Here is a 17,395-nt window from a genome sequence, read left to right on the forward strand (position 1 = left end):
ATACTGCCAGTCCCTCTTTTATCAGCCTTTTCTTTTTTTTTTTTTTTAATTAAATTTTACATATGGAGCCACTGTAATCCCTTTCCAGGTCTCTGATTTTCTGCTTGGTCAAGATGTGATTGATGAGGTTAAGCCTTTTCCACGGGATTAAATCCTCTGAGTGCAACCTGCAGACACTTGCAATGTACAGACATGCTTGCATTGTCTAAATCTGTGATTATTTCTTATGCAATTTTCTCTTCTTTTTTATTTCATACAGAGAAAATATCAGAGCCTGCTATAAGAAGAAAGCCCTAGAACCTTACTCTAAGGAAAAGGATGTGAAAAACTGCAACCAAATGCTTTAGGAATTCTTCCATTTATTGGCATTACAACCGCACCTCTGAGTGCAGTAGCATTACCACTACTTATTTTAAACCTGGGTCAATGAGCACCTTCTTTGGCCAGACACCTGAAAATGCACTGCATAGTCCTTTTGGCAGAAATTCATGCTGTACCAAAAAGCAAGACTAGACCAGAATAAAGAGAGTGATGGATAAGTTGGAGGGGATTTCCAGACTTACAAGACTGAAGGGGAAATGAGAAAATTCAAAACAGCAATTGTGAAATGATGTAAAGACAGTGATGTAAACATGTTTTTCACATCTTTTACAAGGTGCAGGACTGAAAAAATACAGAACTATATTTTAGCTTTAATGCTTTGGCCCAGCAGAGGCAGTCCAGTACAGGCTTTTAATTTTCCAGTTTAAGTGGCCTAGAAAAACTAAGATTTTGCATCAAGAAAAGGAAAGATCACAGATTATTACAGAACTGAGAAAGCATGCGTGCCTAGATTCACCTGGAAAAGATTGAAAATGCTGTCCCTAAAATATAGAGTTATGTATTTATTGTATTTAAAGAAAAAAGCAAAGATAGGTAAGTAATATTTTCTTAAAACAAGACTTGTAAAAGAACTTAAAATTTTCTTTTTAGTGTGAATTAATAATTTTAGTACATTATATTACATAATGGTCATTATTTATTTCTATTGTTTCCACTCAAAAAAGCTAAATGTATTGGAACAGTCTCTTCCTGCTGTGCTTGTCTTCTTTGAATTGTTGGACAGTCTGAAAAGAAACTGGAAGCAGGCTGCTGTTGCCCATTCAAGATTTCCCCTGGGATGCAAAGAAAGGAAAATCTTGGAAAAGACAAAATAGTTGCTCTAGCATTTCCATACATGTCAGCTTAGTGATTATTTTAGGAGTCAAAAAAGGCTTGTTCCCTCTTCCTCATAATGAGGATCCCCACATATTAAGAGATCCTCTTAAGAAGTCTGCTGAGTCACCAATAGATTTCCTCACTCATGAGGACCAGATGACATGTTACATGCAAAAGCCCAGAACTAAAAGTTTAAGGTAAGATATGTACAAACAATAGGGAAAATTATATTTTAATTATTTCAGCCCTGATCACCTCTAAGCTTACTTCATTTAACTTTCATAAAGATATTTGTGAACTTGAATGGTGCATGTGCATTTAGAATGAGGAGACATATCAAGTTCATCTGCACCAAACGATAACTAAAAAAGAAACAAAATAGAAATTGAAATGGATCTGTGCCATATTTGTGGCAAAGAGTACAAATGTTCTTTCAAAAACATCTTTGCAGATTTTAAAACAATGATATCACACTATGGAAAGCAATGGCATTAAATATATATGAATGACAAAAAATGAAACCTGAAACCACTCCCCAGATATCTCATCTACTTACTAGCACATCTGTTTTCCTTTAGGTAAGACAAAAAGATTCTTACCACATCCCTTTTCTGCCCTTTTATAATGAAATTAATCCTTTTAAAGAAGATATTAATCTGAGTATATTTGTTATGTTATCCAGTCTAACAGAACAGTCTTCAGAAAGTTGAACAAGCATGCTTTTCTTGAAAGAATATATAGCACACCTTCTTATGGATAAAATCCTAAAATCACAATACTTTCAATATAAAAAGGCATAGCTTAATACTCCACTTGAATTCAAATATCCAATAAGAAGTCATAATGTGAGATCTGGTTTGGACCCAAGAATATGGTTGATTTCCAATCTTCAGTTTAAATATTTAGTAAAATTGTGTGATTATTTCCTTAGTCTTGTGTCTATAAATCAGTACACCTTATTTAATGCTGCCTTAATACTTAAAGTTTTTGAGAATTTATTGTTTTATATTTGTTTTTCAAATAGTTAAATTCATGTGAAAAAGACTGTCCATTGTAAAGACTATTTCTAAGAAAACAATAATATGGAGAAAATAAAACATGTTCCTATATCATGGACAATGAAACAAATTTTCAAATTGTCATTGTGTTTAGGAAAAGTTTTCTACAGAACTATAGCAAGAATTTAAATATTGAGAAAAAACTAGAGCTCTCTGTAGTTTTTCCTTCTTTGTATTTCTAACAGTTTTTACAGAAGCGCTTCTCTATTTCGACTATGCCAAGATGTGAGTTCTCTTCTGTATTGTGTGAAATGGAATTTTGCAGCTTTAAAATCTAATTTTTAGGAAAACATTTGGTGGAAATGACAAACTATCTCCCTTTGGAGGAAATAGAAAAGCTTTTTTTTTTGATTTTAACTTCCAATTTTCTCCCATTTTCTTCCTGGTTTTCTTTCACAAATTACTAATTAAGCTTTCAGAGCTCGAGAAGGATGGAGTTTCCCTGAAATAGTGTACCTCAGTAGTGTACTTTAGTAAGTCACTGTCTAAGAAATCTGCAATACAAGCTTCTTCTAATACATTACATCCAGTGATGACATCTTACTCTGATTCTAATTTCAAACTTAGTTAACACTTAAAGAGTGTAAAAAACATTCAATCATTTTTTTATTATGGGTGACTATTTTTTAATTACTTGGACCAGAAGTTCACCAAAATTTTTGCTTTGAATCAAATGAACTCTCAAGAAGAAAATAAAAGTGACTCCTCAGTGGCATGTCACCTCAGTTACTGGACCACACAAGGCTTTTCAAGGCTTGAGCTGTCTGCTTACCAGTGCTCTATAAAGTTTAATATAATGTCTCCTTTCATAATCAGGACTTAGTCAAATATATGTGCCAGTCTGGTAAGAAGTGAATAAAGCTGATGCAAAACCTATTTCAAGTGAGTATATCCAATACTAAATGTCACATTTTACTGGTTGACAAACATTATCACTTCATTTCACAGTACAGTAAACAACTCATAAGTCACTGGCTAATTTGATTGACAGTAGCCTTGGGCATTTTTTAGAAATCATTTAGTATACTGCACTGAGTCAGACTTTCAGGGTAATTGACCTCAAAAATATGAAAAAAAAAAGAAGTCCTATAGTCTGCTTAAAGTGAAGGGAAAGAGGGAAATCAAAAATGTGAGAACAATAAATTATAGAAATTTCTCATTTGAGTGAGTAACAGCTTTAATAGCTTTCTTTAAGAACTGAGTGCACTCAATTGAACATCTGCTTTCCAGCTGTGTATATTGATATATTACCAGGGTTTTATCCTCTTCTACTTTAAATATATCCATAAGTTTTTCAGAGCTCCACTACCTGACTTTCTGACAATGCCTTGATTGTGAAAGATATAAAAATGTCAAAAATTCTGTAGGCCATTTTATGCCCAGGATATTATTTTTCAATTGAATCCAAAGACAGATGTCTATGAACAATTAAACCATTCTCCAATCACACCTTGTTCCAGCTGGGATCATAGAATTAAAAGGAAATAAGCCATCATGATTCACTTATTGCCAGAGTACCTAGTGTTTCCTGTATTGCTGATAGATTCTTATTAAACAATTCTGTAGATGGAAAATGAATATTGTCCGCTGCTTGAACTTCTAAAGTTAGTTCTTTGATATTAAATTTGATTTTCTTCTCTTATAATAATTCATACACTTAGTGACTGGCTTCAGAAATTCCCATTAGATGGAGATTATGTTATCTAAAGCTTACTAAATCCCACGTCAGGTCTCAAGGACTTTAACTGTAAAGCAGAGCACTGAAAAGACCTGTAGTGAAAAAAGGAACTTGCTAATCGAAAAAAATGTAACCTGGTGACTCAAGGAGATGTAGAAAATGTTTACTTCTTTCCCCCCACCTCAATATGAAGTTACCTTTTTCAACTCCCTTTGCCTCTGCTTTTTGCTTGGCATCCACAAAGCTCAGGCTTAGTAAGTCTGCAGCAAGAGGCCAACTAATATGTGCCTATGAACCAAAATATCATCAGTATGTTTGTGCTTTAGTGCTTCAGAACAGCTATATTCCCATTCATATGGGGAACATTTAATTTCTAGACTATACCCAGAAAGGTTGCTAATGAAATATTTCTGCACTTTGTAGATAGACAGTTTGTGATAGGTTATATATTTTGAAAGAAATATACACTCTCACCATTTCCCCTGGACACAATAGAGCAGACACAAGCAGCCTTTGTTTCCAAAAGCTGTTATAAAATTGAAGGGAAAAGCTACTGATTGATATGTTTAATTTTATTAAATGGTACCAAAGAAACATGACTGCATCTTTCAGAATCACTAGCAATTAAAAGGATGCGTTAAAGTGTGTAAGTTAAACCTCCCAGGCTTGATAAGTTTTGAAAAAGATTGACACATATTAAACCTCTGACTATGGAAATTACAATGAAGTGAGAAGTCATTTCCTTTAAAATGTTGATACTTTCAATACATCAGAGGAGACAATCGAAAGATAAATCCAAAAGACTGAGAAAAGCTGATGCAAATGTGTTTCCTTGTACCATTGCAAATCTGTACTAGGTGCACTGGTTTATATTACACACTTCTTGCATATATTTATGCACAGTTAACTTGAAAAAAAAAACCAAGGTCAGCTTATGCTCACAGGCCCCAGCCAAGCAAATCCTTTAAGCATGTGCTTAAGTTCAGCAGAGGAATAATAATGTCGACATGAAGAAAACTCCACATATGTTTAGGTGATTTAAATGTTCACAGGTTCAGGGTAGTTTTATTTAAGATCTCTTGTAGCAGTGAGCACTAACAAGACCTTCATTTTCCTGCCATAGACCCACTGTTTATAGCAGAAAACAAATTTGTAAGGCCTAGCAACTCTTTGCATAGGTATAATTCTATATACCTATAAAATTAGTTATCCTTTGTGTCCATTCCATTCCACCTTGTCTGTGACTCCCTGTCTTACTGCCATCCTCCTCTCAGCTTCATATTGTATTTTATCCAAAAATGCTGCAACATAGAGGCTCAGATATGTTTAAAAATCAAAAATAATGTAAATGTGTCATTTGACCAAATGTATGACACAAAATTTGCTCAACATCTGTCTTTCAGAAAGACATATTGAAGTAGCACTTCACGGACAAATGCATTCAGAAGAGTTAACAAATTTTGTGTATATTTTTTTTTACCTGAAGTACTAATATTCCAGTTTCTGAAAGGAAAAATCCTAATTTTCTTTGTTGTTACATAGGTTGCAATTCTTTTTCAGTGTTGAATAAAAGATGAAATTTAAAATGAAAAAATATTTGAAAAAAGACTTTTTAATTCTACCTGTTCACTTCATCTCCACCTGGATCCAACTAGGAGTTTAGTATTAAAAGCCAGTCAGACTCAAATGAAGGGTCATTATAATGGTATAGAATACTTCCATCTAGAGACTCTTGCATTTATCATGGAGCATGTGTGGGGTTATGGGGAACTGAAATACAGAAAATTAAAGCAAACCATCTATATTCACACAACATATAAATGGCGGAAAAAAGATTTTCAGAATTCCTGAGATTTTTAAAACATATACTAAACCTCACACACAGCTTCAGCTCAAGCAATTCAGCTGAATTTAAGGCCTCAGAGATTATACCTGGATATTCAATTGATTTGAAAGTTGTTCTCTCTAGATATGAAATACCTGAAAAGTCTGCTAAATGTGGAATAAATCTTGCTGACTGATGAAGAAAAGAATATTTTCTTAAGAAACTGCTTATTCTTTTCTCCAGATCTGTTACTGTGGTGAAAAGATACACTATATTTGTTGTTTTTTCTTCCGTCCTCTGAATTACCTTTCAGACATTTTTCTTCCTCTTCATTTATCTTGAAAAATAAACTCAGAGATATGGTTGAAAATCAAGTCCTTTACAACACTTTCAAATGCTAGTAATTTGTGCCTAGTAATGGATCTTCTTGTCCCAGGGATATAAAAATTGCATTAATTATATTTTACAAAGTATACTATGAGATAAATATAAGGGTGGAACATGCACACTTCACGCTTAAGCTGCCCTAAACTTCCTCTGCAAAGCTTTTTTAGTTGAGTAAGTGAAATTTCCCTATAGGTTTACTGGGAGCTTAGGTACACTAAGTTTCTCTCAAGTCTCCCCACATATTGTAACTTTCACAGAATTCACAGAATTAATTATATGTGAATATAATGTGAATATAATGTTATCATGGTGGACTTAAGAATCTTTGCTAAAATGCCAATACAAAGCAGAAACTTTGTCTTATTTTGAATAGTATATTTAAAAAAAAATATTGTTGATCTATTAGCATTTAAAGTAATTTGTAATAGCTCAGCATGAAAAGGCTCAAAATTTTCAAAATTAGAATCACTGAATAGTAAAATTTTATTTATTGTTTGTAAAATTGGACAAGATCTGTCAAGAAATCATAGCTGATATTAATTTGAATTACTGATAAAAATCATGTTATATGAAATAAGATAGATTTACATTTATCTGACAGAAAAGACAGAGTCTGATAAATATTTTCTAGTTTAACATCTGAAATCAGGATGGTGACATCCTGACATCCTAATTGGCATTCAGAGGAATACTGAGGTAGAAAAGTGTTAGCTGCAGGACTGAATGTTAACAATGTGAAAGATTTACACTTACATCTGGGAAAGTCACGGTACATTGGATGAGCTCCAGCAGGTAAGAAACCACCGTGTGGGAAAGGCAAATAATTGTATGTCACAGGATCAAAGGAGTTCTTGAAATGTTAGAGGAAATTACTACATGAGTTTAGAAGAAAGGTTTTTTCCCTCGTGGAAAGCTTGCACTGGCTGTCGTCTGTGGCCAGTGAAAGAGAAGACTGCCTGTCCTAAAAATGTCGGGAGGCTATTGCCGAAGCGATTAGGGAAGCAGGTTGCAGCACAGAGATCACACTGCGCTTTGGCATGTGAAGGAGACTTACAACATGAGGTTTCAAATAGAGAAAAGCTCCCACAGGAGCTGAGAGCCAAAGAAAGATTCATTTATTTTGTGTAGTTGTAGGATAGAGCTTCTTTTAGCAAGTGGTTTGGGGTTTGCACCTAAGCATCAAAGCAGATTTTTGTAAGAGGTTTAGGAGGATGTCTTTTACTGTTTTGCTGAATTTTTGCAAATAAAATTTGATTTGGTTAAGATAGCTCTCTTTCATCATCCATTGCTTCTATAGTCATACCCTGCAAATAGTTAAAAAAAAAAAGGTTTCAAATGAAACTAATTCTTTTATACCCTGAGATAGTCCAGATGTTGATTAAACTGCCTTCAACATGTGATCAGTTGTTAAATTTAAGGTCTATGGCAAAAGCCAAATGAAAAACTTTTCTTGCCTCCAAAAGTAGGAGCTTGCCAGGATATTTATCAAGGTTGCAAAAGTCAGGCAAGTAGGAACTTAAATAAAAATCAAATATCAACTTCAGGATTTGGAGTTTTGAAATTCCTTGAGATTAGTCTCTCTTGGTTACCCTTGAAATTAATGATGGCAACAGAATTGATCTAGATGAGAAAGTAGTGAGCCTAGCCAAGAGCAAATCTTCAAATCCTGGTCTATGAACACCTAATCCTGAGAGATTAAATTACAAAAAGCATTTGTAGTATTCTTTTTTCAGCTTTCTTCCCAAGGAGCTATACCCTAACAAAACAAACAACCATTTTGCAAGGATGAACTTGTGAAAGAAAACAGAGTCTCATTTTCTGTGGTGCAAATTTATCACATACTTTAAAACTGTGTTTTAGATAATTCTTTTATGTGTTACTACACAAGTAGTATAGAGTCTGTGTAAGGTAATATGCACATGCTTACTACAAGAGAAGATGCTAATCATGAACTTTAATAAACTCCCATTGTTTTTTCAGGAATTGCAGCTAACTCTAATCAAAATGTCCTGTCTGTGAACTCATTTATTTGGTCCAAAATATGAAGATTAATAACTATCCAGAAAATACACCTCTAAATAACTTATTTAATGATCACAAATATCAATCACTTAGTGAGCTTATGTAATTAAAACAATTTTGAAATCTTAGGTAGATCCATGCCTCCACTTATCACAGTGTGTAGGATATTCAGATGAAAAACCTGGAAGAGATCTCTGAGTTTGAGAGTGGACTAACTTGCAAGAACATGTGCCAGGTTCTGCCCCTCGCCCTCATGACCAAAGGATGGTAACCAGCTATCAACAATTTTATCTGTTGATATAGAGTAAATTTACTTCCAGGGCTTTACAGATCTTAATGAATTTCCAGAAGATATTTTTTATTCAAAGCGAATTTATGACTCCTCTCCTAACATCACAAATGGTTTGAGAGTGAGAAGACTGAACAATGCAGTCGCTCCTGCTTTTTGTCCAAATGCTGCATGCTGCTACACTGATCTCGTATGGTATTTGTTGTCTTTAGTTGATTATTTTTTTTTAATAGGCATTCCTGATTATAAGGACAAAACACTGTAGGTGCAGGAATTAAATAAAGTTTACTCAAGTCACACCTTTTTCCTTTATTTCAAATAAGGTTTATAAATTCCAAAGCAGCACTGTATTTCCTACTGAGGCTTCCAGAAGAGGAGGAACCAATTTATCAAGCACGGTTTGGCAAGCATTCTGCCCCCCAAACCCAGTCCTCTTCATTTTAAACAAAACAAGGGGGAGATGTTGCAGTGTGATGCCATGATTTGCCTCAGTTTCCCCTGGTTTCTCCCTGAAATGTCCTTCCCCAGGGCAGGGTGGTGTCAATCACCTCTCCTTTTCCCCACCCTTGACCCCTGCTGGGCATTGTCTGTCAACCCAGAAATTCTAAGAGAGAGCTGAACAATTGGCAGGTTCAAAGGATGCTCTCCACCCCCTGGGGGGCCATTGGCCCACCCAGGTGTCCCTCTCACCTGAGACCCCCTCCCCCTGTGCCTGGTTGGTGCTCCCTGTGTCCCCTCCCTTGCCCCTCTCCCCAGGTAAAAGGACAGGCAGACCATGCGGTCGGAGCTCTGTTGGAGAGTTCTGGTGGGAGAGTTAAGTGGATTGTTGCAAGATTCAGAGGCCGTGCCACCAAAATAAAAACTCTGGATTAAAAACTCTCCATTAGGACCCGCTCCTTTCTTCACCTCGCCTTAAGGGTTTCTCTGGCTCAGGAAGGCCTGAAGAGTGACCCCCTCAGCAGCAAGCTCCTCCTGCAAGCACTGGAGTTCGGGTCATGCCCGGACTTGTCTCCACGTGCCCAGCTGCGACCACAGGTACTGAACAGCATCTCTGGGGAGAAAACTCCACAGGTACCGCTATTTGGTCAGCAGCCAAGGCCAGACAGACCAAGGCAGTCCTGTCTGTAATATTGGCAAACTCCAATAGCACTGTCTTTTGACAATGGCATCATGTTTACAGTTACTACTTCATCTGACACGTGATATTAATCTTTACACATTTTGTAAACTTTTTTGAAATTTCAAATTCTGACTTCAGTTTTCTGTCTCTTTTTGTAATGTGCAGGTTCATGGCTAAAACCAAGAGAATTTAGCTTAAGAAAAGTTCATGGAATGAGGCTGATACTGAAACCTTACAGAATCACACTAGCAAAAAAGAGAAAATTTAGCGAACTAGATGATAACAAAATAAATCACTCTTCTTCCTTTCCTTTTGGAATTCAGTGTTTATTAGATAATAACTATTCGTCAAGCCTTTTAGTTAAGCAAATTAGGTACATTCTAGTTATGTCACATTGGAAAAGGATGTTGCTGCTACTTACAAATTTCTGACAAATTGTGAGGCGTGTTCATTAACTCTGGAGGTTTCTGCAATTCAAACATCATACTTCTTCTTCTACTGGAAATTAGAATTGAATCTTTTATCTGTATTATTTTATTGTTTACCTGGTTTTCATTATATGCTCTTTAGCATGATAAAAATTAACTGAAACGGAGTTTTTTAAAGTTCTGTTTCCTAAGCAATCAATAGAGAAAATGGGACTGAAGGAAACAACCTAAGGTAAAAGAGGAACTTTTATATGAATAAATTTACTCTCCACTGTTCATGTAACTAAGGAAAAAGGAGAAAAGAGATTTAAAATGGGAAACAGAAAGAAATTAAATGCTAAGTGCATTTAATTAAATGCTAATTAAATTAAAAATTAAATGCTAATTAAATTAAAAATTAAATGCTAAATGCAACACTGAAAGAAGAGGTGTGTATTTTGTTATATATGAAAGAAAAAAGTATAAAAGAAGCAGTAGAAATGACAATGAAAGTATAGTCTGGTCTTAAGTCTGGGCTTCCTGTCAGAAAGTTGTAGTGCTTGCAGTATTATTGGGGAAAAAACAGCTGTTCTATACAATTACCCCTGAGAAGTTAATAAAGAATTTGAGGGGAATAACCTTTCAATCTGCCTCATTTCCATTCCCTCAAGTTTTAAAATAGAAAGTTTCATCTCTTGTGTCCTGTGATTTTTCAAAGTAAGTGCAATCCAATATACCAGAAATCACAGTAGAAAACACATTCACTCCAAGTTTTCAGCTATTTACAGAGTCAACAGATTTTCATAAAGCAAAGAAATATTCTTTATCATTTTAATAGCTTAAATGTCAAAATGCCTCATCTGCTTAGCCTGTAAAGTCTTATTTTCCTTGGAAACCTTTCCAACAGAACTACAGTATGGATAAATAAATGAGAATGCATACAGAAGGGTTAACTTTGAGCAAGTGAGTGCATTTTGTTTTGAGACAGTGCAAAATTAAAAATATTTTTCATTTCTATCCCAATTAGTGCATAATCCTAGAAAAACAAACTTCTCACGCTTATTTTATTCCCCCAATTTACAGGGTGCTCTCTTATAGACACCAACCGCAGAAACCCTTCTTTATAGTGATGTTTTTACATCTCTGTTCACATACCCTGGGTTTTAAGACAATCTACCTGCAAGCAGGAGCAATTTTTGATGATAAAATGGTTATATAATATTATCAACAGTTTAGCCTCTAAATCTGATTGTTGAATGCCCTACATAATATATTTTAAAGCCAATGAGACATTCCACTTTAAATCTTTTTATGCTTAAAAATAGAGAAAAAACATCTACACGCTTCCCCTTTACCCTAGTTCTCAGCTAAAGGCACAGAGTATATTAAATATACTTGATCTTTTTCTTTACAAAGTGCCAAAAAGTGTTTAAAACTTTTTGAACTCTTGCAAATGCCTCTAGAACCTTTACCCTATTCACTTCAAATATGGTAAAAAAAATGCTTCAACAATATTAGCTGTGACCTGCTAACTTTGAGGTCAACATTACTTGCAAACAAATCTCCAAAATAAAATGTAGTTAAAGATTTATGTTCCTTTACAAAGTATTCTAATCTGCCCTTTTTGTGAATGTTTGTGTAATGTTATATCCATGCTTCATGTATACTTTGAAAAACAGCTGTGCCAACACATGAAATGTATCTGATATTTTTAGTTCTATTTCTTGTTCTATCTGCCTCTTCTGAGATAGTAATTTTCATATTTGACATGCACAATGGCACCTCCTGCTTTGGGATACAAAATGCTATAGCTGCTGTAAACCTCATCCCTCTTACTAAAGCCTAAAATATCTTCGAGCCATTGTTTTGCTAAGTGTTCTCTGCCTCTGGAGCCTGGATGACATAATTCAGATCTGCTTTCAAGATCCTCACCTTAGGCCAATTACATTCTAATTGCGTGACTTTATGATTTCTTGGAAAAGGAGAAGTAAAGCACTTCACATGACGTTTTTAATAGTTTGAGGGGGAAGGTGATGTGCAGAAGATATAAGCATTACACGCTAAAATTGTGTGGACATTTTCTTTAAATAAATGTGACAGCACAAAATCAATGTGTAATATGCATAATGGATACTCAGTGAATCACTATTAAGACTTTTAGAAATCCTTTATTAATTTAAATATTTAATTACATTTTATCATGATGCAGGTTTGGGAAACTGTTACTGAAAAAAAAATTGTTATTTTTTGTTTCATTTTTACTTTAATTTATAGTGCTTTTATAAAAGATGATATTTTAAAATAACCTTGTGATCAGCAGGGAAATACTGAGAAGACATTTCATAAAAGTAGGTGTGTAGGAGGCAGAGACAAATCCTAATCCTGGAAGAGAAAACAAACAGATTTAAACTGCAGAAAAAGTGACAACTTCTCACAGTAAAGGTTATAAGTGTAATAAATCTTCAGAGAAGTTTTCTTAAAAGCATGGTAGAGTGTTCATCCTCTCAAGTTTTTATATTGCTTCTCAGGGTCCTTCTAATTGTCTTCAGTTTACAGTTGGAACAAACTGTAATAGAGCTGTGCTGACTTGGCAAACAGTGATAGAAATAATTTAATGCCCTCAAACATTTTCTCTGAGTATTAGCAATCCCTGTCCTTGCTGTGAACCCACCACATACACAAATGTAATAACACAGAGAAACAATAATACGAATAGAAAAACAATCAAGCTTTTTTATACATCATGCTATGCCTATAATTTCTACTCTTATATGTCTTAGAAAATAAAACAAGATCCTTTGTCTTTTTATAATTTTAAGTGTTTGGATAAAAACTCTTTTGCTGTTATCTTTAAAGCTGTCAAAAATGACGAAGTATATATATTTTTTTTTCAATCACATATTAAATTTCCCAATTGCTAAGATTTATCAGCTTAAAAAAAATTCAGAGATTGGGAAAAGACATCTCTACATTGCCTTTGAAAATCCCCCATGTTAGTTGTATTCTTGGATAATGAAAGAAAAATTTTCATCTTATCATTATTTTGAAGGCAAAATCAATATATTCATTTCAGAATGCATAACTTAAAAAGTTATTATAATTTATGTGAAAACTAATACCTAGTCTTTTTAGTAACAAAAAAAATATAAAAAATACTCATAAAAATGCCTTTAATGAAAATTCCCAAAATCTGGACTGTGATAAGCACTGCTCTGCCTATCCTTACTACACAATTTCTTTGAGATCTTCAAGAAGGGTTTTCTACATTAAGTGTGAAAATTAGGAAATAAAGCCTTTTTCAGTGAGTTTTTTGAGCAAGCACACAGCACCATATAGAAACAGTAAAGACTAGCATAAAGAATGTAAACCAAATTTCAAATTAAATTCTCCATATGCTAAATGAGAGCCAAATAACCAGGTGTGTGCATATATATGTGCATACACATACAAGCATGTCACATTTCAAAACTAACATGTTATGACAGGAACATTTTATGTAAATTTGTGAGGTTTTTTTAGATGACAAAAATCTTCATCCATAAGGAAAATAAAATCAGCTAACATGCCACTATCACCACTACCAATTGCATACCTTCTTTGCAGTGTACATCCAGCTTACATGACCTCACCTCTTACTGACCTTAGAAAGAAACTTTTCTTTATTTTAACATAAAAACCAAATTGTATAAATATGTAGGCCTGCTAAAACCTCCATAGTAATATTCTCCCTCCTATCTCAGAGAAAATACCAAGCGTATTCCTCATAACTTCCTGAATTTCAGTGAATATATGTCCAAAGTGACCTAAATTCTTTCCACTGCTAAGTGCAATTCATGGACTGTCTGAAGAGCTAATCAGACTGAAAGCAACAACTTTCTAGGTGAAATCCAACCCCTTAGGCTGATTTGTTTCTCATCTCTGAAGAACCAAGATTTTGTTTTCTATTTTGACTTGGGCTTTTTTCTAGGATAAAAAAATGAGGAAAATACTTAGAGCTGTACAGAAATAAGCTGAATGTTACGAATCTTATTAAAAACTTAAATTCCATAACTACACAACTTAGGGGTTCTACAAACCTTTTAATTTTTTGAGTTCTAGAAAATTAATGCACCATGAAATAAACTTTTAATATACTCCTTACTTTTTTTTTTCCTTCACTCCAGAAAATAATTCTATATTTTATATCTAAGACAGAAAGACAACTCAGGAAAGCCCACTTTAGGAGTGTAGCTGCTGAAAACAAGTTTGAATTTTGACATTAAAAGGGTTAAAAAATAAATATTTATAGCAGGGCTTTGCTATATCCAACTTGGTTTTCTTTCAATATTAAGAATTATCTTTGTATTTGATCCTTTAAATAACATCTGAACTTGTTTTTAATTTTGTCATTTGTTATGGACCTCTTTTAAAATTCAAGTTCAGAAATAATTTTTAGAAATCCTGTAATATTTGACATTAGTTTAAAGGGAATGGAGGAATGGCCAAAATAAATCTGTGACTTCCAGATTGCAAAACAGTCCAGGATGTTTTTAAACAGCATGTTTAAACTATAGCAGAATTTTTTTTTCAAAGTTATAAAGCCCCACTTCTCAGAATGGTTAAGAGGGGAAGAGACTTCTTGAGGCCATCTAGACTAAGGCGCGTCACCTACCTTGGTTACCACCATATTCTGTTTAGAAAACCTTTTCTCCATGTTTAATTGTACTCATAGTAGAGAAGTTTTTTGTTATGTACAGATGGAATTTCCTAGCCTTTAATTGTATACATGACCTCTTCTCCTGTCAATAGGCACAATAATTTGCTTTTATCAGAACTTTGCAGGTATTGAACAGATCCTTCTGAGACATGTTTTCCATGCTAAACCATTCCCACTTTCATTGCCTTTCCTTCACAAAAGATGCTCTAATCCCTTTATCCCCTTTGTGGCCCTTTGCTGGTTTGTTTCCACTGCATTCCTGTCTCTCCCCTACTCAGAGGTTAAGTAAAGGACCCTGTTCTTCTAGTGTGTCTTACAAAGGATGGGTAGAGGGGAAAGATCACCCTGTTGAACTCCTGGCAAAATTTTCCCTAATGCAATCTAAAATGTTGTTGTTCTTCTTTACTGTAAGGATGCTTATTCCTCAGATTTTCCTGTTGTGAGGCTGGACATGAGACAGCAATGTGCACTCACAGCCCAGATAGCCAAACATATCCTGGTCTGAAACAAAATTGTGTGGCCAGAACTCCTTAAGAACTTCTCAGAAGAAAGTGCAATGATTGTGGGATAGGGACTAGAATCACTGAGAGTATATCAGTGGTATGATAGGAGTCAGAAGGAAGGAAAAAGAGGTAAAACTGAAATTTTAGAAACTTCCAGTTTGTGCGATGAATAAAGGTGAGTTATTGGTGGAATCTTGGGAATGGATAATGTTTTAAAAAAGATGCCAAAATATCCAGACTTTGGTTTGGAATGGGAGAATATGTATGTGCTTGGAAAACCCAATCAAGATAATGATGATAAGAAATGGCAAGGGCTTGAATTAGATCCTTTATAGCAAAGGTCTGTGACTGGAATAGAGATAACTCTAATGCAAGTTTGCTGAATGGTGTTACCCATGAACAAGGTCTGCAAAACGGAGGGAATGATATTCAAATCAGGCAAATCACTCAAATTAGTGTGTTTATAGTTTCTAAAGGAGTTCTTTATGACAATGAAATATGACAAAACTCTGGAGCTGTAATGACACAGGATGAAGAAAATACAGTGTTTAAGGTCCTCAGATTCACATTGTTATTGGGTGTGATCATTTAGGGTTGGGCCCATGCCTTCTGGCTAACTAGAGATTTAAAAAGAAAAAAACTTTAGGCTTTGTTTGCACCTTCTAATTCATCAAACATTTTTTCTTTTAAAGATTTATTTAAAGCAGTTTGGAGAGGATGTTTGGTTTGGAATGAACTTTGAATTTTGTTGTGTCCTGATGTGTACTTTCTGCATGCCAACAAGACACTTGTACACACCACAAATGCAAATGGAACCAGCATAACTGTGAAGAATGTGATTAAAATTTGTATTCTAATTCTTTATTAACCCCTCAAGTGCACACATGCCTCTATTACAAAAACGGACATTTCTCTCTCAGTTTTATGCTGTTTTAGAAATAGTATGGTTCATATATCTACTTACATTCATTATATACATGGGTAAATAAATAAATAAAGATACTCTACCAAGTATTGGAAAGATTCAGAACTAATCTCTTAAAATGTTTTTTCACTATAGTTTACTGCTGGATGTTAATTTTTTCTGAGAAATTCAAGGGAATGATTCAGCTGCCTAAATACTAGCATCTGCAGCTATCTTAAACTCTGAAATATACCTAAGTCCCAAGCATAGAGTGCTTGTGTTTTTATTGTGAATAAACCCGCTATTTCCAAACCCTATTTCCAAAGTAATATTCAGTCTGTGAGAAATAAACCAACATTAAGATTTACGAAAGATGCATTTGCTGTTAAGCAGGTTTGTCTATTGATCTGGTTGATAACTGAAAATGGTTGAGCTAATGTAAGATGGATTATTCTGTGCCAGAAAATTCTAATGTAAGTGTTGAGTAGAAAAACAAGAATGTGCTGATATATCAAGGTCTCTACCTCAATATTATAGATGCTGAGTGGATAATCAGAACACAGTAATAGAGTAAGCATCATTAAAAATTCAATACTGAATACTCCATGGATCAGCAGGGTCTGCTATTGTCCAGTGCCTCAAAAGGGATGTGTTGCAGTGACATTTTAAAGCAACATTTACTGTGGTTTTAATAGAACTCACTGTACCTGAAAATTTTCAAATTCACTTTTTGCATAGCATCAAATGAATAGTTAGTCTTTCAGCGTTTTTAGCACCAATCCTTCATGCCTTCTTGAAATCTGTAATCTGAAAAAGATTGATTTTATTTTTAACTGACATTTAGAAGTGGCAAAGCTTCTACAAATTGCTTGTCACTTAAAATAGACTGTTGATACTCTGTCATCAAGAGATAATGCAGGATATAATTAGCCCTTTTCAAAATTTTATGCTATTAAATACAAAAATTATACACATTAGCCATGCCTCTTAAAAAAATATGATACATCAATGCATGCAAATCACTGTGTCTTTATAAATATTTTCTTAGGAAGCAGAACATCCTATTAATACAGAACCAACCAGAATACACTGATCAGCTTTCACAGGGTCAGTTTTTCATTCATCCCAATATTTAGATGAAATCTAGAAGAATGAAATATCAAGAACAGTAAGATTGTTTAAAAAACCAATACCTTGACATTGTTTTTTTATAAAATAGTTCTAAAGTTTTTGAAATTAGATAAAAATTAATTTGCTCTAAAATTCTGTGATTATTAGTGAAAAACAGTAAATTTATTCCCCTCCAACC

At 34.2% G+C, this 17,395-nt stretch overlaps 1 long non-coding RNA gene across 1 annotated transcript in view; it reads left to right on the forward strand.

Moving 5' to 3' along the window:
* The first annotated feature begins 9,252 nt into the window (after nt 1-9,252).
* The window catches only part of LOC135298020 (uncharacterized), a 57,219-nt gene continuing 49,076 nt past the window's right edge, over nt 9,253-17,395 (forward strand). Inside the window, exon 1 of the long non-coding RNA XR_010359980.1 lies at nt 9,253-9,491. This is a non-coding gene — a long non-coding RNA (uncharacterized LOC135298020). The remainder of the gene's footprint in view (nt 9,492-17,395) is intronic.

The sequence above is a fragment of the Passer domesticus genome, chromosome 3 (assembly GCF_036417665.1).
Source record: "Passer domesticus isolate bPasDom1 chromosome 3, bPasDom1.hap1, whole genome shotgun sequence".
Taxonomy (NCBI): Eukaryota; Metazoa; Chordata; class Aves; order Passeriformes; family Passeridae; genus Passer; species Passer domesticus.